Source organism: Tursiops truncatus, chromosome 14, assembly GCF_011762595.2.
Source record: "Tursiops truncatus isolate mTurTru1 chromosome 14, mTurTru1.mat.Y, whole genome shotgun sequence".
NCBI classification, from domain to species: domain Eukaryota; kingdom Metazoa; phylum Chordata; class Mammalia; order Artiodactyla; family Delphinidae; genus Tursiops; species Tursiops truncatus.
In genome coordinates, this window is record NC_047047.1 from 29,458,046 (window position 1) to 29,483,630 (window position 25,585).

Genomic DNA, 25,585 nt, shown 5'->3' on the forward strand with positions numbered 1-25,585 from the left:
AAGGCTTGAAAGAAGAGAACCAGAGGGCACGTCCAGGTCACCACCACATCCTGTTTGATTTTTTAATCTCCTAAACAATCCCAAATGCATGTACTTTTCTCCATCTCCCCCATGCTCTGGTCCAGTCTCCATCATCCCCATCCTGTTTAAAACGCATTCGTGCTTCCTGTTATTCTTAGAAAAAAGGCAAAACTCCTCTCTGCTCCCATCTCATAGCACTTGCTCCCTTGCCCACTCAGTCCAGCTTCAGCCACACCGGAGTTCTTTCTGCTGTTTACACTCACCAAGTGCTTTCCAGCCTCAGGGCCTTTGCACTAGCTGTTCCCTCTGCCTGAACTGCCCTTTCACAGGGTCTTCCTTGGCTAGTTACTTCTTGTCATTTATAACTCAACCTAAGTATTGCCTCTTCCGAGAGCATTCTCTCTCTCAGTTTATATGCATTTACATACATAATATACATACATATATTTACATCTGTACACACACATAATTTTTTAAAACTATTTGAGAGTGAACTGCAAACATAATGCTTCCCATCTACCTCTAAGTACTTCAGTGTGTGTTTCCTAAAAACAAAGACACTCTCTTATATAACCAAATACAATTATTAAAACCAGAGAATTCACATTGGTACAATCCTATTATTGAATCTAGAATCTTAAACTTCTGCCATTGTTCCACTAATATTCTCTTAGAGCAAAAATAAAACAATTTTTTTCCTGGTCCAATATTCCATCCAGGATCATTTCTCTTTGGGATGCTTCAGCCTGGAATAGTTCCACAGTCTTCCTTTATCTTTATCGTAACCTTGACATTTTTTAAGGATCCAGGCCAGTTCTTTCCCTGCATGCTCTTCAGTTTGGATCTGTCAGATGTGTTCTCATGATGAGGTTCAGACTGTGCATTCTTGGCAGGACTAGCAGTGAGCTGGTGCTGTGTTCTCTGAGCATCCTCTCAGGTGGTTCACACTGCCAGTCTTCTCTATTGTAACGTTACTATTCATCTCTTGTAATTATGAAGTACCTTATGGGGATGCACTCTGACACTGTATAAGCATCCTGTTTGTCATCATCGTTTTGCCCAATAGATTAGCATACAGTGATGCTTCTTGCTTGAAACAATTATTACCATGTTGGTTTCCAAATGGTGAATACACCAACCTCTTTTTTTTTTTTTTTTTTGCGATACGCGGGCCTCTCACTGTTGTGGCCTCTCCCGTTGAGGAGCACAGGCTCCGGACACGCAGGCTCAGCGGCCATGGCTCACGGGCCCAGCCACTCCGCAGCATGTGGGATCTTCCCAGACCGGGGCACGAACCCATGTCCCCTGCATCGGCAGGCGGACTCTTAACCACTGCGCCACCAGGGAAGCCCCAACCTTTTTTTTGTTTGTTTGTTTAGAGCACATTTTCCTATTTTTTTCAAAATTTTTATTGTGATTAAATACAAATAACATACCGTCTTAATCATTTTTAGGTGTACAGTTCAGTGATTGCCCTCTTTTAATTCTCTTCATTGCTCTTATCACTCTTGAGGTTTTTTTTTTTTTTTTTTTTTTTTTTTTTTTTTTTTTTTTTTTTTTTTTTTTTGCGGTACGCGGGCCTCTCACTGTTGTGGCCTCTCCCGTTGCAGAGCACAGGCTCTGGACGCGCAGGCTCAGCGGCCGTGGCTCACGGGCCCATCCGCTCCGCGGCATGTGGGATCTTCCCGGACCGGGGCACGAACCCGTGTCCCCTGCATCGGCAGGCGGACTCTCAACCACTGCGCCACCAGGGAAGCCCTCACTCTGAGTTTTTAAAATTTATTTTATTGAAGTATGGTTGATTTACAATGTTGTGTTAATTTCTGCTGTACAACAAAGTGATTCAGTTATATATATATATATATAAATAAATATACATATATACACATTCTTTTTCATATTCTTTTCCATTATGGTTTATCAGAGCATATTGAATATAGTTCCCTGTGCTATACAGTAGGACCTGTCGTTTATCTATTCTGTATACACTGGTTTGCATCTGCTAATCCCAAACTCTCAATCCATCCCTCGCCAATGCCCTGCTCTGAGTTTTAAATAAGGTGTTATTTATTATCTATCTAGGATGTAAACTCCATGAAAACAGGATCCTTACTTGTCCTATAAACTAGTACATCTCCCCTCGTACCTGGAACACTGTTCTGACACCTAGAAGGCTCTCAGTAAATATTGATTCATGAATGACCGATTGTAAATGGCTGAATGGAAAAATATGACCCAGCAGCATTTGGCTCCCACGTGTCACCCCCTCTGGCCTCTCCAGGCTCCTCGGCTCTGCTCTCACATTAGCTTTCCTTTGATTCCTCATACTGGCCGTGCTCTGGTCCACCACAGGGCCTTTGTACGTGCTAATGCCCCAGCCTGGAATACTTTCTCCTCCCTGCTTCATTGTTGACTCTTATTCTTCCCTACAATGTCAGCACAAATGTCACTTTCTTAGAGATGCTGTCCCTGACCTGCCTGACCTGCTGTAGCAGGAGGCCAAATTCGCTAATGACAGGGATTCGCAGCACAGCGTGCCCCTCCTACACAGCAGCTGTCATGGGTGCAGGTACAGTTGTTTCTGTGGTTACAGGTCAGTGCTTGTTTCCTGCACCAACCTCCACCTTCCATGCTTGCCAGGATGTTGCCTGGTTTTGCTCGCCATTCTACCTTCTACACGGCATTTGCTGAATGCTTATTTCCTCAGCTGAATCACGCAACATCTAACAACAGCGTTCGTCCCTTTTCTGCAAGAGTGTTCCATTTGGATGGAGTTGATTGAATGAGCAACTCGGCCAATTGAAATCTTCAGTGTTTGGTAGAAAATTCTTGTCAGTGTTCTTTTAATACTGTGAAATGTTCAACAGTGCTATTAAATTATTCCTTAGCCTTTACTTCTGTCAGATACTTACTCAGAGTTTTTAAATAGTCAAATGCATTTTGTTTGGAATGTTCAGTCCAAACGCTTTGATTTTCAATGCTGAATGATTTGTAAGCATGTAATATTGTGACCCTAAATTGCCAAATGAAGCTCATTTGATTTGTTAAAAATACCAACATGATCTGCAAGCTGGGGTAGTCTTGTTATGTTTCAGAGGAATCTGGCTAAGTTTCTTATCAGAAAAATACACTCAGAATAATTTCTTGCTACATGTGAAATGTTTAAACCACCTCTTTGCCTTGAACTTTGTTATGAAAAACCAATATGCTGGAATTCACTCCCCAAGGTATTATGAGTAATTCTGAGAAGGGAATATTTAAAGACAATGTCTTCATTTTCTTGGCAAATTAAAACCTTGGTTTGAAAGACATTGCCACCTTCTTAATAGCTTGTGCTTGTCTTTGCCGTGCACAGAGATGGCTTGAAATAAGCTACAGCCACAGCTTCCAGGAGGCCTTACTTCTGGGTTTTTAAAACCAGGTTCTTAAAAAAATAAGCCTGACAAATCTTCCTGAATTTTACAAACTTATTTGCAATTTTACACACTTATTGAGAAGAAAAAACATTTCTTCTCTTCTTGTATCAATGTTAAGTTCACTGTTGTGGCCTCTCCCGTTGCGGAGCACAGGCTCCGGACGTGCAGGCTCAGTGGCCATGGCTCACGGGCCCAGCCGCTCCGCGGCATGTGGGATCTTCCTGGACCGGGGCACGAACCCGTGTCCCCTGCATCAGCAGGCTGACTCTCAACCACTGCGCCACCAGGGAAGCCTGTCAATGTTAAGTTTTGAAGTGTGTATCCTCTCATAAATTACCTGGGTGATTGTAATGTACAAAGCAGCAGCATAAAGATAACCACAAGTTACCACCGTCAATGACACTGAACATTTTCTGTAGAGCAGAGATGCCTCATGTTCCCATGTATCTCATGGTAATCCAACTCCCAGAGAGACAGGGTAAAAGTACAGCCACATTATGCTTTGCACGTACCCTTTTATGAGTCACACATACAATGTACATATTATACAATTGTACATACACATACAGACACATTACTGTGTTGGGCGATACATACAAAACCTTGCTCTCTTTTTATGGGTAATTATTTCACTTCATCTAAAAGAGACAATATGTATATATATAAATATTAGAAGTTAGAGAAGAACACCCAAAACTTAGTTTTGTCCAGTCAAGGGCTGGCTCCAAGCAGGTATAGCTGAGCTGCTTGCGGCGTTTCGTTCAGCCCAGTGCATGCATCCACTGGTGATGTACCTGATGGCACATTTGCATGTGAGCAGACATGAATGGGCTCTACGTTCCAAAAAATTACCGACTCAGAAATAGAATTTTCCTACTCAAGGACATGTTTTAGGCAGTTCTCAAATCTGCAGAAGGAACAGAAGTCATGGAGAAGAAGAATTAACCCAAGATATTGGTAGTCTCCGACGTCCTTAAATTAGGAATATTAAAATGCATGGCTCATTATAGATTTTCAAATAGTTAGAGAAGGTGGAATCAAATGCCTGTAGAGCCCCTGTTGCATTTCTTTAGAATCTTCAGGGTTCTCAGAACACAGTTTGAAAACTTCTAAACCAGATCAACATCCTCATTTTATTGCTGATTAGAGGGATGTGAAAACTTGATCAATTGATTTGCCTGCAAGCCCATCGCTGGGTGGGGTGTGTGGTGGAGGAGCTGAGATTATGATCCTGCCCTCCTGACTTTAGGGTGGTTAGGACTGGTCTGAAGTGAGAGAGGGAGAGGCAGAGAGAAAGAAGAGAGAGAAAAGAGGAGTGGAGGAGAGGAGGAGAGGAGGAGAGGAGACGAGAACGAACCAGTTAATGTCAAAGGCGGACAATAAATAGTGATTACCTAGTTAGAGCTGCAAATGATGTTTACTAGTTAGATTTTTAAAAAGAGCCATAATTGGGCTTTCCTGGTGGCGCAGTGGTTGAGAGTCCGCCTGCCGATGCAGGGGACGTGGGTTCGTGCCCCGGTCCGGGAAGATCCCCCATTCCGCAGAGCGGCTGGGCCTGTGAGCCATGGCCGCTGAGCCTGCATGCCCGGAGCCCGTGCTCTGCAGTGGGAGAGGCCACAGCAGTGAGAGGCCCGTGTACCACCAAAAAAAAAAAAAAAAAATAGCCTTAATTTTTTAAAAAGCATTTTTAGGTTCACAGCAAAATTGAGCAGAAGGTACAGAGATTTTCCTATTTACTCCCTGCCCCACATACATAGCCTCCCCCCTTGTCAACATGCCCAACCAGCATGGTACATTTGTGACAAGCCATGAACCTACACTGACACATCATTAGCACCCAAAGCCCGGAGTTTACACTGAGGCTGAGTTTTACTAGTTAGATTTTAAGTAAATGTTCAGGTTGGAGGACGGGCTTCCCCCAGCCCTGGAAAGAGAGGTAGGGCCCAGATTGTCACCACCCACAAAGGTGTGGCACATCCCTATTGTCCCACAAGCTGGGGGCAGGTTGTTCCCCTGTGGGCCGCGGCTCCCTCCCACTTCTCCAATAACTAGTGGCACTTCGTACGCCAGTCCTAGTGTGAGGCGGCTGTCCTGATCCGAGGCAGGGTGACACACCATGAACCAGTCGCGAACATGGATCTGTTCCTTCCCTCCTGGACAACTGCCAAGCCAGAACTGGATCGTTTTCTGTGTTGAGAATTGTGCTTCTTATAGGCTTATTATGCCTGAGGCTTGTGGAACCTATGACTTTCCCTAGAAGTTGCCTGATTAAACACTAACATCTAATGCAAGTAAGCAGCCATTTTCTAAAATAGGGCCGTTGCTGAGTAATAGCACATATTCTTCCCTTCCTCCTATTACTGCTCCCACCCCGCACTGGCTGGGCTGGCTTCGCTTGCAGATAACCTCCTCCTGCGCCCTTTTCTTCCTCCTCCAGCCCTGATAGATTTTTGTATAAATTAATTTTATTTCTTTTTGGCTGCATTGGGTCTTTGTTGCATTGCATGGGCTTCTCATTGCGGTGGCTTCTCTTGTTGCGAAGCAGGGGCTCTAGGCACACGGGCTCAGTAGTTGTGGCTCACGGGCTCTAGAGCACAGGCTCAGTAGTTGTGGCACGTGGGCTTAGTTGCTCCGCGGCATGTGGGATCTTCCCAGACCAGGGCTCGAACCCGTGTCCCCTACATTGGCAGGCAGATTCTTAACTACTGTGCCACCAGGGAAGCCCAGCCCTCATAGATTTTTGTTTTCTGTCTCTATACGGATACATTCTCTTTCCCAGTTTTACATATTTGCTGTTTCTCTCCTTTATTGAGTTGCTAAGAATGCGTCTATTTATTTATAACCAGCTCTTGGATTAATCAGTTTTGTTTCATTAATTTTTATTATCTTATTTAATTCCTTTCCTCTTTCCTTCGGTTTATTCTGTTTTTCTAACCTTTAAAGCTGAATGCTTAGCTATTTTATCTTCATTCTTGTTAATGGAAGTATTAAGGCTATGAGTTTGTTTCCAAATATGGCTCTGGCTACAGCTCCTAATTGTCAATATATCATGTCCTCTGTCATTTTCTAAATAATATGCGATTGCATATTATACGCGAGGTTAATAATATGCGAGGTTAGACTTCCTCTCTGAACAAACGTTATTTTGGGGAGAGTTTTAAGATTTCTAGTTGGCAGTTTTTTGTTGTTAAAATTTATTAGCTGGTTTTAATGTTTTGTGGTCAGAGAATATGTCTTTCTCAGTATTTAAGGTTTACTGGAAGTTCCTTTGTATCCTAATTTGTAATGAATTTTGATAAATGTTCCATTAAGGTATAATACAAATGTCTCTAAGACCTCCTGCCTGTTTTTAATATGCAATTTACCTTTTCTTTTAATATGCAATCAAAATGGCTCAAGCCCCTATTCTACAAACTGTGGGAAGGCCTGTGCCTTTCCCAGATTCCCCAAGACTTTTCGCGTGGAGGGGTGAGCATTTCTTGGTCTACCTCTTACTCCATGCTTTTGGTGCTTCTGACCATGACCTTACCCGGCAGGCTGTTGGTCATGACAGGCCCATTACACTGCAGTATCAAGTCACGCCATGATCTCAGTGGCTGAACACAACAGAGATTTCTCTCTTGCTCCTGCTGTATGTCCACCGGATTTTGGTGGGGAGACCTGTCCCGTGTCTTCCTTACTCAGAGACTTAAGCTGGTGGAGTTGTCACCATTTGGAAATTGCCGGTAGCTGCAGCAGGAAGAAGGGTTCTAAAATGCTTCTTTCCAGATGAACACCTGTCCATATTTCATTGACCACAAAAGGACACATGGCAAGACCAAACTGGAAGAGAGTGGGGAACTACCATCCTCGCCTATACCTGAAAGTAGAGAGGAAACAGATACCGGTGAGCATCACACTTGAGAGCTTGCCTTCCAGAGGAGCTGCCTTCTTTGTTAATACATTTGCTCTCACCAAACCTGTCCTTTCTCCTTTATTCTCCCAAAGCACCACTAACCCAAGGCTCTTCTGCATGTCAGACTTTTAATCAAAGGGTGAGGCAGACAGAAGGCATTCATAGTATAGGGCTGGAAACAACTTTTACATTCAATGTCAGACATCAGTGATTCTCGAAACGGGAATTTTTCACTGTCTGCTTCTGTCTACAGGCCTCTGTTTTTCGCTGGGTTCTGTTCCAGTGGCCCTGCCTGTTCCTGCATCTCTCATCTTTCCCCATTTGTTGTTGGTGCAATAATTACTTCCTCTGTAGGGCAATTTATCCCCTTGTCTCACCATCTTTTTCCACATCAAGGCTGGGGAGGGTTGGCAAATAAAAGGAAACACTTCTTTCCTTTACTAACTGCACTTCTGACACCAAATGTCTGACATTTTTTCCCCCACACTGACCAATTCTCCAACACTAGCTGGTGTCCCGTAATTCAATTCAATTCTGACACTATTTACCTGGAGTAAGATCCTACAAGTTAAGGGCATGGTCCCGTGAGGTTGCCCCCATTTCAGATACCAATTGCAAGTCCAGGCCTTTGCAACTTCTGACTGACTGGCTGTAAACCGGGGGTTCCCACAACCCCCTCCTTGGGTTCAATAATTTGCTAGAACAGCTCACAGAACTTGGGGAATCACTTACTTACATCCACCAGTTTATTATATAATAAAGGATATAATAAAGAATAAAGTTGAACAGCCAGATGAGAGGTACTTGGTGAGGTCTGGAAGGGTCTCAAGTGTGAAAGCATCTGTCTCTGTGGAGTTGGGGGGCACCACCCTCCCAGCACATGGGTGCGTTCATGCTCTCCAGACCCTGTGCTTTAGGGACTTTTGTGGAGGTTTCATCACATAGGTATGATTGATTGATTCTTATCTCAACCTCCAGCTCTTCTCCCCACCCCAGAAGATAAAGGGTGGGGCTGAAAGTTCCAAGATTCTACTCATAGCTTGGTCTTTCTGGTGACCATAGATTGACCAAATAGATTGACCAAAATTTCAATCTATTCTATACTGGTTTATAGATTTTCCGGAATATGGAAAATACTTTATTAAATGAAGAAAGCATCATTTTTCTTCATTTAATAAAGTATTACATTCACAGATAAATTAGTATATACGTGGGAGAACTGATAGTATTAAATATTAGGTTTTAATTCTCCATTTAGAAAACTCCTTACAGGTAGACTTCCTTGTTCCTAGGCAAAGAAACGTAAGGTATGCCAACATGAGATAGTACAAAGATGACTGGGGAAAAGTCTCAATTTTAACAAACCCAAGAAACAATAAATCTCTAAGAGTTGGAGTCCAGCTTTACCAAGAGTTGGCCTAAGCCAGCCAATCACATCTCAAAGTTTTGGTAAAATTTGACTCTCAAGTAACGAGCTGGCTTCCCCAAGACAGATACAAACTAGTAGTCTACCTGCTTTATAGTCACACCTTCTAGATAACCTGTATATATCCATACGTGTTTCTGTATATTGCACTTAAACTTACAGGACTGCAGTAAGATGGCTGGGAGTACCTCAAAGAGGCAGAGGAGCAGCAGGCATAGACTTTCCTGAATCGAGTAACAGTATCAGGAATTCAGAGTGCTGGTTTTGGATACACTAAAACGCCTGGTGACTCCCTATATAAAACTCTAGTCGTCTACATTTAAGTCATCATATACACCGTCTCATTGGGCATCCAGAACGCGTGCGCATGTGTGGTTCTATAGCCCTCAGAGCTGATCATACGACATCATTTTCACAGTGTTATATTAAAAGAAGACACTTTAGACCAAGGATGTGTACTTTTATGAAAACGTTACACACAAGGTCTTGGAGGTCAGGCCTCCAAAGTCTACCTCAAAGAAGACCTCCTTCAGAAGGTTTTAAAAAGGATGCTAGCAAGTGTGGATTGAACCGGTCTCTCTTTCAGATCTCTGGGGTCGTAGAACTAGAGACCTGCTTATATCCCAAGGACTATGGAAGGATAAGCACAGAGGCTGAGCATTCAGTCTTTGGTCCCTATCAATCCAGGACACAGATCCTTTTGCCACCCAGGGGAGTGTGACTTGTTTAATTATGGATCGTTTCCCCCAAAACTTCCAGAGACTAGATGGGAGTCACGCACAGCAAAGCTTTGTTTTGAACTAATGGAGCTGCTCAGACTGACTTGCTCTGGAGACAGCTCCTCATTGGAACAACCTAGCAGTGGGTGGTAAGACGTTACAGGCCTGACTGGTCATGGCAAGAGGAGGATGGGCCTCTAGAGGACTTGCTCCTTTTCCTGCCTCTCCCTTAGCCCCTCACTCCCCCAAAAGGACCCAAACTCACAGATGAAAGGTTGTTACAAGACCTTGCAGAACACAGGCTCTGCGAAATCAACCCCACATGGACGGGAGGTTATAATAAGCCTTGGAAGTTAAGAGTCCAAGTCTAGAGGCCACATTTTTCTCTTCCCCAGAACTGAACACTAGACGGTAACTTTTTAGCCATAACTCAAGGGTGATTTTAAATCCACACATGAGCCTAAGAGATTCCCTTCTGGGACAAAGGAAAAAGAAGAATAATTTTAAAAGCTAAGCGAAAAAGAGGCACTTAAAGCAAAAACATGTCCCTAGCCTCCCATCTGAGTCTCCTGTTATGATGTAACCAACGGAATGATCAGCACTGTGCCCTCCTGCACACCCTTAGCACCTTTCATACACCGAAGGACTTCCAGCTGCTATGTCTCAGTGACCACTCTAGCAGCCTGATGACAAAGCAAGTGAACATTTAGGTCATTTCTTTTTTAGAATTAAAATACAACACAAAACAAACCAGAACGAAAATTTCCCACCAAAGTGGATGACCCTCAGTTGCATTCCCTCCTCATGCTAGTTTTTAAAATGATACTTAGTTCATCGGGAAGAATGACCTGTGGCTTTTCCCCAAGACCTTTTTCCAGTTACTAGGCAATTACTCACAGCACCATGCACATTCAAGCAGACAGAAAACGAGGCAAAAAGCTGAGAGAAATATCAAGGGCCAATTGGCTTTCTAGAGATAAAACCCATTGCCTGAGAATATGGCAGGCGCACGGCCCAGAGTGAGAAAAGAAACAGTTCTGAAAGGAAATGGCCAAGATGACAGTCAAAGCTCACAGCCCAGAGCAGAAGCCCTCCCTGCCCTGCTCTACTCTGGCTTCTCACGAACTTACATTTATGTCCCACAGCATTTATGCCACACGCTTGGGGTCTGCAATTCCCCACAATGAAGTCACAAAGATACTTGAAACCATTAATAAGCGTAGGAGAATTCCAAAACTGCCCAGAACGAAGAACTTCGACCACCATAAATTTCTTGATTTGACATGTTGTTGGTGCCACAATTTCTAAGGGCAACGACAAACAGCACAGCTACAACACACAGTAAAGTCTTTAGACAAGTCAACTCTAACCACTGCTGGCACCATAAGGATGAGAAAAGAAATCACTAATCAAGAGCTGCTGAGCTGCTTAACTTTTCTCCAAAGTCAAAGGATCGGTTTGGGTACCTAGGCAGCAAGGTGTCAACCACCGCTGCCATTAGATGCAGCTACTCAATGAGATGTACCTTGGAAAACAGGAAGTTAAACATGTAGCTTTCCCTATAATCTGCAAGTCTCAAGGTTAGCCTTCTTGTTCTATTCCCCCAAACTTCTTGTTGTTGTTGCTGGATTTAATTTTTTAAATTTTATTTTTATTGATGATGTTGCTTTAATTGATAGAGCACTGCCTGAAAGGGTCATATGTTTATAGAGTTCCTTTAAATTTTTCTTTATCTTATCTTGATTCATCCCATTATTAAGGTACTTTCAGACTTGCCCTCAACTCCATCTAGGAAGAGGGAGTATGTGAGTACGTGAGTCTGTGTGTGTGTATTGGGGCAGAAGGGAGAGAAACAAAGAAAAAAGCACAAGGGAAAGTGAGATTCCATCAATTTAAAACAATGTACAGAAAGGCATCTAATGTATTTTCTGAATAAGGCCTTGATCAGGGTAACCAATCCTCTCTGTAGCACATTCTACACTGCCCATAAATAAAGGAGTCTCTTTAAATTAACATTTCCAGTATCAATGAACAGTCCAGAAATCCTCATTTCAAGCGCTCGATGAGTCCCTGTGTGAGTCCAAGGTGCAGAAGCTGTGTCCGGGAGAGGTTTGCTAGGCTGGGGGAGGCCGCAAGCAGCTTCTCCCACGCCAGTTCCAGCAGGCTAGGAACCACCAGCCAGACCTTAAACAACGACCCCGTCCGTTTATTTGTGTGGATATTCACCACTCCTCCATGAACGTACGTGCAACCAGCTGGTGTAACAGCTGCAACGAAAATAAACTGGCTCTGGCATGGTAGCTGGGAGCTTTACCCATTGAAAAGTCTGCAGATTCAGCTTCCAGATATCTCCCAGGATCACTTCATTATAGCCCCCGCAAATAAGCACATCATTTTTTATCTGAACACAACTGTGACATTTTCGGGCTGCAGGAAAGCTTATTTTTTCATGGGGTTTTGTTGCAATTTCCTCCCATGCATTCATTTCAAGGTTGTATGCATGAATCTTGTTTAAGGAATAAGCTGTCCAAGAAGTACTGCCTCCCAAGATGTAAATCCTCTGCCCATCATGTGTAATTTCATGTCTGTATCTCTCTTCTGGTGGATCACAGGATAGGTTGTTTGGTTTCAGTTGTGTCCACTCTCTGGTACTGAGATCTAATTTGTGCAGGTCTGTGCTGTAAACATAGCCAGTTGTCCCTCCAAAGCCATAAGGGGAGCCATTGATGATAGTCATGTCCTGTTCATATATACGACTGGGTTTCTTCCCCGGACAGCTGAGTAAAGCCCATCTCTTATACTTCACGTTACAGACATGGACGTCATTGCCATTGCTCTCACCAAATGGGACGCCTGTTCCTCCAAACACTAACAGGTTGTTTCCATGCAGCACGAGTGACATAGATGCCAATGCTCGGGGCATGTAGCCATCTGTGCCCATCTGATGCCATACTCCTGTAGCAAAATGATACCTCCAAAGTTCCCTGAAGAGAGGATAGTCTTCATGATCTGGCCCTCCTGATTCATCATAACCTGGGTTGTAACCTCCAAACACATAGATTGGTATTAGCTGCCACACAACGATGTCCGCCTCGTGCTGGTGGAGGTCTGTGGCCTGGCGGGTGCGACCGCCCGGAGAGTTGCACGAAGCGGTTGAGCTGGCCGGCTCCCCGACCCCCGCTGCCCCCAATGCCCCCGCCGGCCCCGCTGTCTCCGCCGCCACCGCCGCCTGCGGCGCCTCCTCCCCTCCGGCAGTTCATGATCTGCTAACGACTGCTGCAACCCGGTAGCGGCAGCCTGTGGCCCGGCGGCCCTAGCTGAGCCTCCTTCCTGGGTTCCTCAAGAGACCCCACATAATTTTTTTTTTTTTTGCGTTACGCGGGCCTCTCACTGTTGTGGTCTCTCCCGTTGCGGAGCACAGGCTCCGGACGCGCAGGCTCAGCGGCCGTGGCTCACGGGCCCAGCCGCTCCACGGCATGTGGGATCTTCCCGGACCGGGGCACGAACCCGTGTCCCCTGCATCGGCAGGCGGACCCTCAACCACTGCGCCACCAGGGAAGCCCCCCACATAACTTTTTATGAGTAGTCTAGAGGTGGATTTTTTTTGACATTCCCACACCTATCCTGTCATAACCACTTTACATTAGTGTCTTCAAATCTCTGGGCGCAACATAGCATGGGAATCCATGTCTGTCCTGGCCGTGTTGCATGACTGACACTGCAAACCTGGTACAGATGTAGCATGAGAGATGCTCACAGGGGTGATATGTGTGTGAAATGGCTCTGGCCTCTGGAGGAGCACCTTCCACATCATAGTGGGAAGTTTGCTAAATTTTCTGGAGAGTATAGACCCTGAGGGGAGGCATTTAGTTGGGGAGGAATAAGGCCTCACCTTCCACCTAATGAGCTTTCTGTCCTGCAGGTGAGAAAGACAAGTGCCCATATCAGTCACTCTTTGTGCCTCTCTTCAATCTCACAGATCTTGTGACAAGTAAATATTGATCCATTGTTTTAGCTCTAGTCTAATTGTCAGCCTTCATTTTTGGAGTTCTTATAAGTTATCATCTGATTTTGTATGTGAGTTGACATTGGTTTTCAGTGAAAAGTTGGGGGAGGGTGAGTTATGGACCACTAGCCAGATACCATCCTAAAGTGGAATTTCTTCAAATATTTGTAATCATTTAAAAAACCCTGGTCTTCCCTTACTGGATAAGTCTCACAAATGGTGTTAATTTAGAAAGTAAATAAGTAAAGGAGCTGTAGAAACAATTGGAGGCCTTGTAGGATCCTGGACTCTGGAATCAGATGAATGCAGGTCCAGTGTTCAGTTCTGCCGCTTCTTAGCTGTGTGTTCCCGGGCAACTCACTTAAACTCTCTGGGCCTCAGTTTCCTTTTCTGTAAAATGGGGATAATAATTTTCACCCTAAAGAGTGGTAGTGAAAATCAGAGGCGATCTGTGGTGCGTTTGCCAGAACGTGCTGTCTTTTGGCCTCACATGGATTTGAGGAGCTGAATCACAATCGCAAGAATTCTTAGGGAGATGGAATCAGAGCAGGGGAACTTGGATGAATTCAATGTTTCCAAACAGTATGAAGCCTGAAGTATCCTTTTTATGATAGGGGTGGTCTCTCTCCTGAATTGTACTTTGTGAGCATCCCCGATGGACTAATGATTCTGCCTCCCTCCAAGTTGATATTATTTAAGTATTCATTTAACTTTTATATAAAGGAGGAGTGAGGAGAAATAAATTCTCCTCATGTCCCAAATAAAGAAAACACTCATAAGATTTTCTGAACTGGGCAGCTTCTCAAAAGGCATATGAAAAGTTCTAGAAGTTATATAATAAGCTAAATAGCTTATCTCAGTACAGAGCCCTCCATCCTGTCTTTAATTTAGAAATTTCAGCTGAATGTGGTGACAGACTTCAGGGGACTGTCATGCTTCTACCATGAGAGCTGGAGGGGCATTTTACAAAAATACTTAAAAATTGTGGGTCAGCACAGTCAAGGAGCTGCCCTAAGTCTTCTGTCTGCTCCAGGGGAGCAGAATCAGTTTACGTTTCACCATAATGTGAGGAGTCAAGTACGGAAATCCTAGTTAACTGGTGCTGTTTCTAGGAACACCTGGTTAAAACTGGCACTGTATCTCTACATATATGACAATAGTGATACTGTAATGCTGCTTGGTGATGGGTGCTCCAGGTGTGTGCCCAGCTGGCCCACCTTCAATCCAACTACTGCCCCATGTGACACTCTCCTTGATACCTTCATGCCTGTCCTATGTTCCTTCCTCCTGACATAGTCTTTCTTGGGTGATGGGACAGAAATCATCACCATCTGACTGTTCTCAGCCTTTCTGCTCCCCTGGCAGCTGAAGAAGACACTGGTTTCATGCACACAGCTTCTTCCCTTGCCATCTTGTACCGTCCTGAGGAGGGAAGGCATGACTGGTCAGGCAGACACATTTGAATAAGTTAGCTGCTTTTGTATGCCACGGTGCAAGGGTCATCTTTATTAGATCTGCCATAGGCCTGTTCTTCTGGCTTCTGTGATGACGAGTGGGGAACAGAGGCAGGTGTCTCACTGTAGCTTCCCTATGCTGACAAGAATCAGTACCATCACCATCACTGTTCAGAACAATAAAGCAATTGCAATACTTGGGGCAGTCGGATAAAGCACCGCTAGAAATGAAAACCCAACTAATACTCTGAGCTCTAGGGATAGAAATGATAAAATTCTTCTTATAATCACCTCAAAATTGTGAACATTTTGGGTAGGGAATTTCACAAGATCTAGAGTAAGAATTCATTCATTCATGAAAACTCAGCAGACCCTCATCAGTCCTAGTCTGTGCAAGCTGTCCTTCCAGGGCTGTGGAGGATGGAGAGATGGGTCAGAAATGGATCCCTCAAGGATCTTGGTTTAAAAAGGCAGATAAACCGTGTATCCAGAAGGCATAGTTCAAGGTGGAGGCTGCTCACTTCCTTTTTCTAAAATTGAAGTATAGTTGGTTTATAACGTTGTGTTAGTTTCTGGTGTACAGCAAAGTGATTCAGTTATATATATTATATATCTATATATATATAGATATTATATAATATATATATATTCTTTTTCATATTCTTTTCCATTGTGGTTTATCACAGGATATTGAATGTATTGATAGTTCCCTGTGCCATACAATAGAACCTTGTAGTTTATCCGTTCTATATATAATAGTTTGCATCTGCTAGCTCCGAACTCCCAATCCATCCCTCCCCGCCCCACAACCACAAGTCTGTTGTCTCTGTCTGTGAGTCTGTTTCTGTTTCATAGATAGGTTCATTTGTGTCATATTTTAGATTCCACATATAAGTGATATCATATGTTATTTGTCTTTCTCTTTCTGACTTACTTCACTTAGTATGATAATCTCTAGGTCCATCCATGTAGCTGCAAGTGGCATTATTTCATTCTTTTTATGGCTGAGTAATATTCCATTGTGTGTGTGTGTGTATATATATATATATATACACACACACACACACACACACACACACACACACACACACACCACCTTCTTTATCCATTCAGCTGTTGATAGACACTTAAGTTGCTTCCATGTCTTGGCTATTATAAATAGTGCTGCAGTGAACATTAGGCTGCATGTTTCTTTTCAAATTATAGTTTTGTCTGGGTATATGCCCAGAAGTGGGATTGCTGGATCATATGCGAGCTCTATTTTTAGTTTTTCTGAGGAAACTTCATACTGTTCTCCACAGTGGCTGTACCAATTTACATTCCCACGAACAGCGAAGGATGGTTCCCTTTTCTCCACACCCTCTCCAGCATTTATTGTTTGTAGACTTTTTAATGATGGCCATTCTGACCGGTGTAAGGTGGTACCTCATTGTAGTTTTGATTTGCATTTCTCTAATAATAAGCGATGATGAGCATCTTTTCATGTGCCTATTGGCCATCTATATGTCTTCTTTGGAGAAATGTCTATATAGGTCTTCTGAGGTGCTCACTTCTGAAAGGGGTACTGACACAGTGTTGGCTCAGAGAGTTCAGAGGATCAAGCACATGGGTTGTTTTTTGGGTAAGGCCGTCCTTAGCAGATGTCACCTCAGGGCCCTTTAATTTATCCCCCATGCTTGCTTCTCACAGAGAACATCCCTAAAGATGCTGTGGTCCTCTTCCCCCTCCTGCCAGCAGCCGGTTCCCTCCTGTCTTTCCCTGTTTCCTTTGCATCTCAGACACCCCCTCTCATGGTGGCAGCAATATTGAGGTTCTCTCCCCTCCTCCCAGACCCTTGTCCTATCTCTGACTCTCCAAATGCCCCCAACCACCTGGGAGCATTTTACCCCGTCCCCCTACCCCAAATGGCTTCCCTGGGCCCCCCTCCCTGCCTCAGGGGGAGCACCAGGTTTGAACCGTTGGTGGACGCCAGTGGGGTGACCCTCCTGTTTGGAGAAACATGGGGGTAGATATTTTGGAGGGAGAAGTGCTGGTCTGGCTTTGGGTGGTTGATCCTGCTTCCCAAAGCCATTCCTGGTAACATGGGTCAATCACTTGGCACTTGTCCCAGGCCCTTGGCAATTGTCCTCTCCCTTTCCATGTGGATAAACCCATTTTTTCACATGGATTTGTTCATGTGGCCTGTACAGCTGCCAGCAGGCCGGTTTGGCCTGTCTGTCCATGGAGCACCCACTCTACAGGTCAATGCTAGCAACTTTGTGAAAGGGTGTCCCTGGTGGGGGAGAGACGGCAGGCCCATCAGAAGTGGGCAGAAGGCACTGCTGAGGCCAGGCCCAGGCTTTCTAAATCTAGAGCTCAGAACAGACTGGTTTCCTTGACAACAGGGATGAAGTCTGCTCATCTGCTCCTGGGGGTGGGTTTTGTGCGTGTGTGTGTGTGTGGGTGTGTGGGTGGAAAGTACAGGGACTTGGGGACAAGAAAGGCGATCCTTTCTTTATCAAAGTAGCAGCCCATTTCTTAAAACTTGCCAACTCTTACTGTATTATTAACAATATTAACAGCTTCCCAGGTGGCACAGTAACATCAGTTACGTAATTTGCACATTGGGAATCCAGATATAGAATCTTCCCTTCCTTTCCACTGCATTGCCTCTGATCCTTGACATATCTTACCAGACTTGCAACACCTTTTTGATAACTTTTTGACACGTCAGTCAAATATGTATTCACCCCTAGAACTCTTGAAGGCTAAATGAAAAGCATTTCTTGTCTGTCCAGCTAGCAATGATTTGTGTGGCCAGGCTGCTGGGAGGAAATGAAAATCGGCTCCTGACAAGCTGATGTTGGCTCAAACCTACAGTTGTCAGATGGCATCCTCAGAAAAGGCTTTGGGATCCAAACTCCCATTCTTGATGCAAACCAGAGGACTCAGGCTAAAAGCGGGTCCATTTGCTTCGCTCACCAGCCTGATTTCAAGCAGCACATCTCATCTTGGTGGAGGCTTGGTGTTTAATTCATGCACCGCCCTGCCCTTCCTATGCATTATTAAAGTCTCTTTAAAAAGCAGTCCATGGATGGCAGGGGAGGAGCGTGCCAGCAGCGATTTCACATCTCCTGCAAGAAGCAACGTCTGCTGCCAAAAAATCTCAGAGAGAAGAGTTTGCAAAATTGTAGCTGATGGCAGATCGAATAAAGGTGGCCCTTGGACCCTGAGCTTATCAAAGCTGCTCATTTGTTCAAATGTGTCTTATTTTTTGTGTGTCTGTCAGTGCCTGGAATTCTTGAATGCCAGGTAATATAGATGGGAAATTGTAAGCGGGACTTATGGGCCAAGAGTGACTGTGACAAGATGGGAATTAATTAACAGAGGAAGGCGGATTGTGAGAGAGGGAGGTCTGAAGCCCGTACTTCTCCATGAGGCGTTTCAGGGACTCTTTCCTCTTGTGAGGTTCCCAGCTCTGTGGCTCAAATTTAGCTTCTGCCGGACGCCTCCCCCAGGAGCCAGGGGATGAGCTGTGGCCTTCAAAGCCCTCTGCCAAGCTCCTTTGTTTCCTTCATCTCCCCAAAGGAAAGACATTACCTCCCCCATGCAAACAGTGGGCTCTCCCTAGGCTGAGTTCTTTGTTTGGAGGCAACCTGCCAGGCCCTGGGCCCATGTTGCTCTAACTCTAGATGACACAGGATCCTCCTCTCTGGCCTCACCTCCCACATCCCTGAGGGCCACCTGAGGATGACTGCAGAGGGGGTGAGCCCAGGGGGCTGTGTTTCCAGTCTCAGCTCTTCCCCCGCATGGACCAAGCAAATCACAATCCTGTGTTCAAATCACAGACTCAAAAGAGCACCTCTGAACCGGCAGGAATTTCAGAGGCTGCCTTGTCTCGCTCTTTATTTTACAGTTGGGAAAACAGAAGCCCAGAGAAGTTAAGTGGCTTGCTGTCGATCACAGAGTGAATTAGTTGGAGATCCAGGACCAGACCTGTGGTCTCTTGAGTCTGTCCGGTGCTCTTTCCCCAGGACACAGCCCCTGAAATGTCCACTTAGCGCCCTGGTTTCTCAGTATGGTGTACACGTCATGTGTACCCAGGGATCAGGAAGACTTTCTGTTTCATACACATATGATCTCGATGGGGCCAGAAACACATTGCGTTCAATTGTTTCTCGATCGCACAGAAATTAATTGAGAACTTACTGTGAGCCTCGCCCTGAGCAAGACACTTCTGTGTGTATCTGGATTTTTGTAGAGGGGCTTTAGGTAGTGCCTCTGGCTAAATCCAGTGCTGTTTTTGATTTATTGACAAAAGAGGTTTGAAGTTGTAAAGATCCGTAGTCTTCATGCTATATATTTTTGTACTGCTTCGTAGTTACAAAGCATTAACCTTGTTCTACCTTCCTCCAGAATCACGGCCACGTCCTCACCTACCACCTGTGCCACTTAATCCTCTGAACCCAGTGAAGGGAGGGGGAGATTGAAAATATGGCCATAAACATCACCTTGGGGCACTGGGTCTAACAGAATATCAGTAGTTTTATCTTTCCTGTGGTGCCTCAGAAATGAAAGGTGGAAAATACTCCCAAGAATTTCCCTTCAGTCTCTGCCGGTGCAGAGCCTGCCGCCCGTTGAACCACAGGTTTGGTTCAGGGAAATGTAAGTTTGGTTGGTGCAACATCTGCCTCCTGGGGTGGGCATCAGCAGGAAGATGCCTGGGCTGCTGGATGGGACAGGTGGGCTGGCCACGTAGCAGTTGCTGCCTAATGAACGCAGAGACCCAGGGGGACATGAGAAAACCAGCAGAGCTCAGCATACATCTCTGTAGGGGTCTGCAGAGTGGGCTTCCTCTTCCCCAGAGCCATCCATAACTCCAGCAAGAGACGGAGCAGCCATGGATGGTCGGTGGGCCTTCAGACATGGGATTGGAGGGCCTGGAAGAGCTCCCGTTGTGTGTTGGTCTGTCCCACCTCATTCACGTAACCAATTCCTCTAGAGCGCCTCCCGTCTCTCAGGCACCGTTCTAGGTGCTGGAATACAGGGTGGAACAAAACCAGGCAGGGCTTCCCTCTGAGAACTTCCGGTATCGTGACAGGTGGAAGCCTGTTCTAGGTCTTTATTTTTAGAATTTCAAGAAAGAAGTTTCCACACAATGAGCTTTTCTTCCATCACACGCAGTCTTTCTTGTCATTTTTATCCCCGGCTGCATTGTCGACCTTTTGCTCACATCGTTTCCTTTTCCCCCAGAGAAGCAGCATCCTGAGGCTGTAATGAACATGGGGGGTGGGAGCCTGTCCTAGACAGAGCCCTGGGTAAGCAGACGTTCCCTCCTCCCTCCCTTTTCGGTGCCCCAGCAACTCCTAGGTACCCCTTTTTCTCCACTCCCAGGTGCTCAGGGTCCCTTTTACAATAAAGTAAGGAAGCCTGCATCCTCCCAGTGGGCACCCCTAAGTGCGCCATGTCCTCCTTGGGGGCCTATGAGCCCTGGATGTCTGCAAAGCTCCAGGAAGAAAGCTCGCTCATTAGGTCACAGTGATGAATCGGTAGAAAGGACCAATATCCAATTGAATCTCCCAAGAGGGATGGCCTTTCAAAGGAGAAGACATCTTAGGCAAATAAACCTCTAAATGATGGAAGTTCAGGCACAGAGGAGTGGGGTAAGGATGTTTAGGCAGCCTGGTGAGATTTGCGGGAAGAGCGCCCCTCGCTCCCACTCTGCACCTGGGTTTAGTTTGCCCTGCCTCTCAGGCTTACACAGACTGGGCTCATTTTGCCCTGTGACTGGGTTTTTCATACAAGTGCTGTGTTTGCGTCTACCTAGGTGCACGTATGTCTGTGTCTGCTTGTCAGGTCCCTGTTTACCTTAGGTGCATCTGTGTAACGAATCGTGGCCCCATCGGCCCTTTTGAAGAACATCATTGTTCAAAGAACCTGAGGTGATGCTCTGCTCACATGTCCCCATCATCCAACCCCAGGGGGTCACACTCGTCTTTTCCCACCACTGCGTTCACACAGGCAGAAGAGACGAGATACTGCACATAGATTATCCACGGGCTGCAATTAGGAAAGGAAATAGGGTTCATTTTCTTGACACTATCTTTCACCAGTTAAACGTGGTAACAATTGCCTGTGGGACTCTGGAGAAATTATGAAGTGTTAATTAGTAGAAGCTCTATGTATTTAAAATATATGGCATATTTAAATAATTATTAAATTAAACCTACTTTGCAGAGTTGAGAAACCATCTGGTCCAAAAAAATCTGAGGAGTTGAATTTTGCTGCATATATTAAGAGAGGTGTTTAAATGCTTCTGGAAATGGTCATTTTGTGTCACTTTTAAGCCCTTCGATATGGAAACTGAGGCACAGGAAGCAGGAGGTGACCTGGCTGTGTTTACCTCCTGGGCTATTCTAATTGATGTGTTTCCATCTCCCACAGTGGCGGTTGAAAGCACTCCAGAGGGTGTGTTTAGAATGCGAACGAATTACAACTGTGGTTGTATCTTGGAAGTCACGTATTTCACACTTGATCCCAATGACTCGTGACTCTTTGGGCTTGAAAGTGAAAAGCAAGCACCCCGTGCCATATTCTGCAGAGACGAGGAGGACAGAGCCTGGAGACCCAGTCCAGTCACAGACAACTAAGTATTAGTGCGTCTTTCTTTGGACACATCCCACCCTCTTGGGCTCAGTTTTCTCATAGGTTTAAAGACGTGGGAGGGGAGGGTTGGGCTGTGTATCAGTCAGGGTCTAACAAGGAAAATAGGAACTTCTTCAAGTATGTCGACAGAGGGAATTGAATGCAGGACAGTTACACGAGTAATGGAGGAGCTGAAACAGATAGGGTATGAGAAGGTAGCCCCGAGGTTAGCCCCAGTGGGATGTTTCTTCTTCCTCGAAGCTGGAGGGAGAAGGGGAGGAGGGGGTGTCATCCCAGCCCAGGGGCCAGGGCCACTCTGTGGAAGCTGGAACGTGGGGGCCTCTGGGGCAAGAGCTGGGGCCATGGAGGGGATGCTGCTTGAGGCAGAGAATGAGGGAGGAGATACTCTGGCATCTTCCCCCCACAAATCTTGGGTCAGTGCCTCCTACTGCCCCCAACCCAGCAGGAAGCCAGATGACATGGAGCCTGCAGGCGTCGGCAGGGAAGGCTGAGAAATGGTTAGGCTGGGAGCAGCCCAGGCCAAGCTGCTGTTGAAGTCCCTGTTAACTCTGACGTTCAATGAGAGAGAGAAGCTCAGTGTGTCCTCAAGGGTGTGCCGATGGGAAAATCAGGCCAATAAGGCCACACTGGTCTTTAATGAGACTCCCCATCCCAGCATCAGAAACAAACCTTCTCAAGGTACACCTGCCTTGTTCTGTGCTGGGCTTGCCTTTATGGGGGAAAACGTGGCAAGACTTCAGGGAAGGTGTTTGTGGGTGTGGGGATGAGGGGTAGGTAGAAGAGGGGGAACGGAAGAGAAAGAGGAGACAAAAAAGGGTTCATACCTGTGGGTGGAGAGCTGAACCCAAAGGCAAAGGGGTCAAAGGGCCTCATCCATGACCAGTGATGGTCACTGTCTGTGCAAAACGATGCTTCCCATCATAAAATAATTCACAACAGGGCAGTGTCCACATCAGGCTTTTCTAGAATGTTTAACGGATTTTCACACGAGGCACCGTTTTCATGGAGTGTCTTCAATCAGTACCTGTCAGACTGGATTGGCTGGACATCCCCTTGCCTAAGGTGTTCTCTTCCTGAAGAAGGGAAGTGGTGTTAGCTTTGTCCTCAGCTCGGGACAAACCGCTCACACAGGTGTCAGCTGCAGTGGAGTTTGAGGTGCTAACAGTCCCCCAACTCTGGGCTTCAGGCTCTTTACCTGTTAAATGAGGGGTTCTCCCAGCCCTGCACTTGGGACCTACCCCAGTCCCTGGCAGACAGGGGCAGGAAATGGTCCTTCCGCCAGGCTGGGAATAGGACACTCACACAGCCATGTCCCAGGAGGTCTGAACCGAGAGCATGGCTGTGGCTCAAGGGTGGACTAAGTAACCGGAAGCCCTTTGTAATAACTCCAGGTTTTGCATTTCCTGTGAAACGGGGAGTGTGCAGAGCACGGCAATGCTTCCCATGAATCCACGCTTCTCTGCCCGCTGCCCTCAGGCCTCACGCGCTCTCCTCTCCGGCTTCCTTGAAGGGCTTACCTCTCGTTCTCTCCCCACTTCCCTTCCTGTCCATTCTGCATTACGAAGCCCAAAGAACCGAGGAGGTGAGGCAGGCTCTTGACAGTCAGGGAGGAAGGCCCGTGGTGGGGGAAGAGCTGGGGACACTCATGCGTTAGTCATTTCTGTCCTGACATATACAGAGATGAGCAATAGCTGGAAAAGATGCCAGTTTGGTGACAAATGAGAGGTCCTGGAGCTGAGAAGAGGGAGAGAATAGAAGGACCTTGACCAGGGGAAGAGGAGAGGTCTGGCCTGAGACAGGCTGCAGAGGCAGGGATGCATGTGCTGTGTTGGGGTGGAGAGGAAGGGCCTGTCTGTTGGGCTGGGCTGGGCCTTTCATGTAGTAGGAGCGGGAAGATGGCACCTCAGTGCCAACCTGAGGAGCTTGAAAGCCTGTCCAGAAAGAAATGGCATGGCAGGCTTCCGTGGTGGCGCAGTGGTTGGGAGTCTGCCTGCCGATGCAGGGGACGCGGGTTCGCACCCCAGTCCGGGAAGATCCCACATGCCGCGGAGCGGCTGGGCCCGTGAGCCACGGCCGCTGAGCCTGCGCGTCCGGAGCCTGTGCTCCGCAACGGGAGAGGCCACAGCGGTGAGAGGCACGCGTACCGCAAAATAAAACAAAAACGAAATGGCATGGTGTCACCCCCCTGCCCCCAGCCCACAGCACATTCTTTCCCACTGAAGGCAGAGGAGGACTCAAGCTCTCCTAGGGCGGTGCTGCTGGTACATGGGAGCTGGTACATGGCATAAAGCCTGGGGACCATCTGGCTACGGACAAGAAGACATGGATGGTTTTTGTGAAGCATTTTAGACATATAACCATGGGTGTGGATTGGATTGAAGGAGCAAGTGCTGGAGAAAGAGATGAGTGGGGAAATGAATGTGGGGAGATTTCAGGCCAAGGGACATCTGTATCTTCTTCTGCCTATTCTTACATTGGACTTGGTGGACCAGCCTGTTTTGTTTTCAGTTTTAAACCTAGGCTCTTTTATGGGGTGAAGCTCCTCCACTCCCACCGTCATGTGGGGCATGCGTGCAGCCGCCTTTCCTCTCTTGTCTGTCAAGCTGAGCTTCTAGGTACTCAGTCATGGAAGAGCTCAGGCTATGTTAGAGGCACAGTCTTGCCTTCTTTTTGGACCAGGTGCTTTTCACTCCATAAAAACATTATGGCAAAAGTATTGATGTAGGGACTTCCCTGGTGGTCCAGTGACAAAGAATCCGCCTTCCAATGCAGGGGACGCGGGTTCGATCCCTAGTCGGGGAACTAATATCCCACGTGCCACGGGGCAGCTAAGCCCGCGCGCCACCACTACTGAGCTAGCGTGCCTCAACGAGAGAGCCTGCGTGCCGCAAACTACAGAGCCCGTGCGCTCTGGAGCCCGCACACCACAACTAGAGAGAGAAAACCCTTATGCCACAGCTAGAGAGGAGCCCGTGTGCCACAACGAAGAGCCCGCACGCCACAACGAAAGATACCGCATGCCTCAACGAAGATCCCGCATGCCGCAACTAAGATACGACACAGCCAAAAAAATACAGAAAACAATTAAACATTAAAAAAAAAAGTACTGATGTAGAAGTCTCCATCAAGTTCATTGAAATTAGAGCACTGGGATTCTGTCATCAAAGTTTCCATTCTCCCAGAAATTGTTCTGGGCCCTGCGTAAGCCAGAGATAATCTGGTGTTTTGTTTTGGTTTTTTTCCGTCCAAAAAGATGAAACCACTTCTTGGTTGACCCTCTTAGAGAGTGATGAACTGGAGCAGTCAGAAGCCATTAGCACTGGCCCAGTGAGCTGCTGTTCAATTTAGAAGCATCGGCTAAGCCCAGGGAGACGTATCATCGGAGGTCAACGACTTGCACCCTGCAGCTGAAAGCTGGGCTCCTTCGCTGCCACACGGTGGCCCTGCAGGGTGGCTCGCTGCATCTACAAATCCTGAACTTTTGGGTTTAGGGGTCCCCTTTGCCATCGTCGTGCTGCTGATGACCATAGGCTCTTACACCCTTGCTGCTCAAAGCATGATCTGTAGACCGGCGGTATCAGCCTCGCCCAGGAGCTTTTGAGAAATGCACAATCTGAGGCCCCACTCCGGACCCGCTGATTGAATCAGCGTCTGCTGGTCAGCAAAATCCTCAGGCAGTGTGTGCATTTTAGGGTCGGAGAAGCCTGAAACAGCTGGGGAGGCCACAAGTGTGAAATCAAGGTGCCAGCATGGCTGAACTCCTGCCAGAGCTCTAAGGGAGAATCTTTTCTTTCCCCTTCCAGCTTCTGGGGGCTCCTGGTCTTCCTTGCCTTGTGGCTGCCTCATTCAGATCTCTGCATCCATCTTCATGTGGCTTGTAAGGACAGTCGTGATGGGACTCAGGGCCCCTCAGGATAACTCAGGATGATTTCATCTTGAGATTCTTAATTTAATTACATCAGTAAAGATCCGTTTTCCAAATCAGGTCCCATTCGCAGGTTCT

The 25,585-nt window shown here is 46.4% G+C and overlaps 1 protein-coding gene and 1 pseudogene across 3 annotated transcripts in view; one reads left to right on the forward strand and one right to left on the reverse strand.

The window, feature by feature from the left end:
• The window catches only part of ADD2 (adducin 2), a 107,046-nt gene that overhangs the window by 25,724 nt on the left and 55,737 nt on the right, over positions 1 to 25,585 (forward strand). The gene's annotated exons all lie outside the window — the stretch shown is intronic.
• LOC101333933 (kelch domain-containing protein 10 pseudogene) lies at positions 11,403 to 12,737 on the reverse strand (annotated as a pseudogene).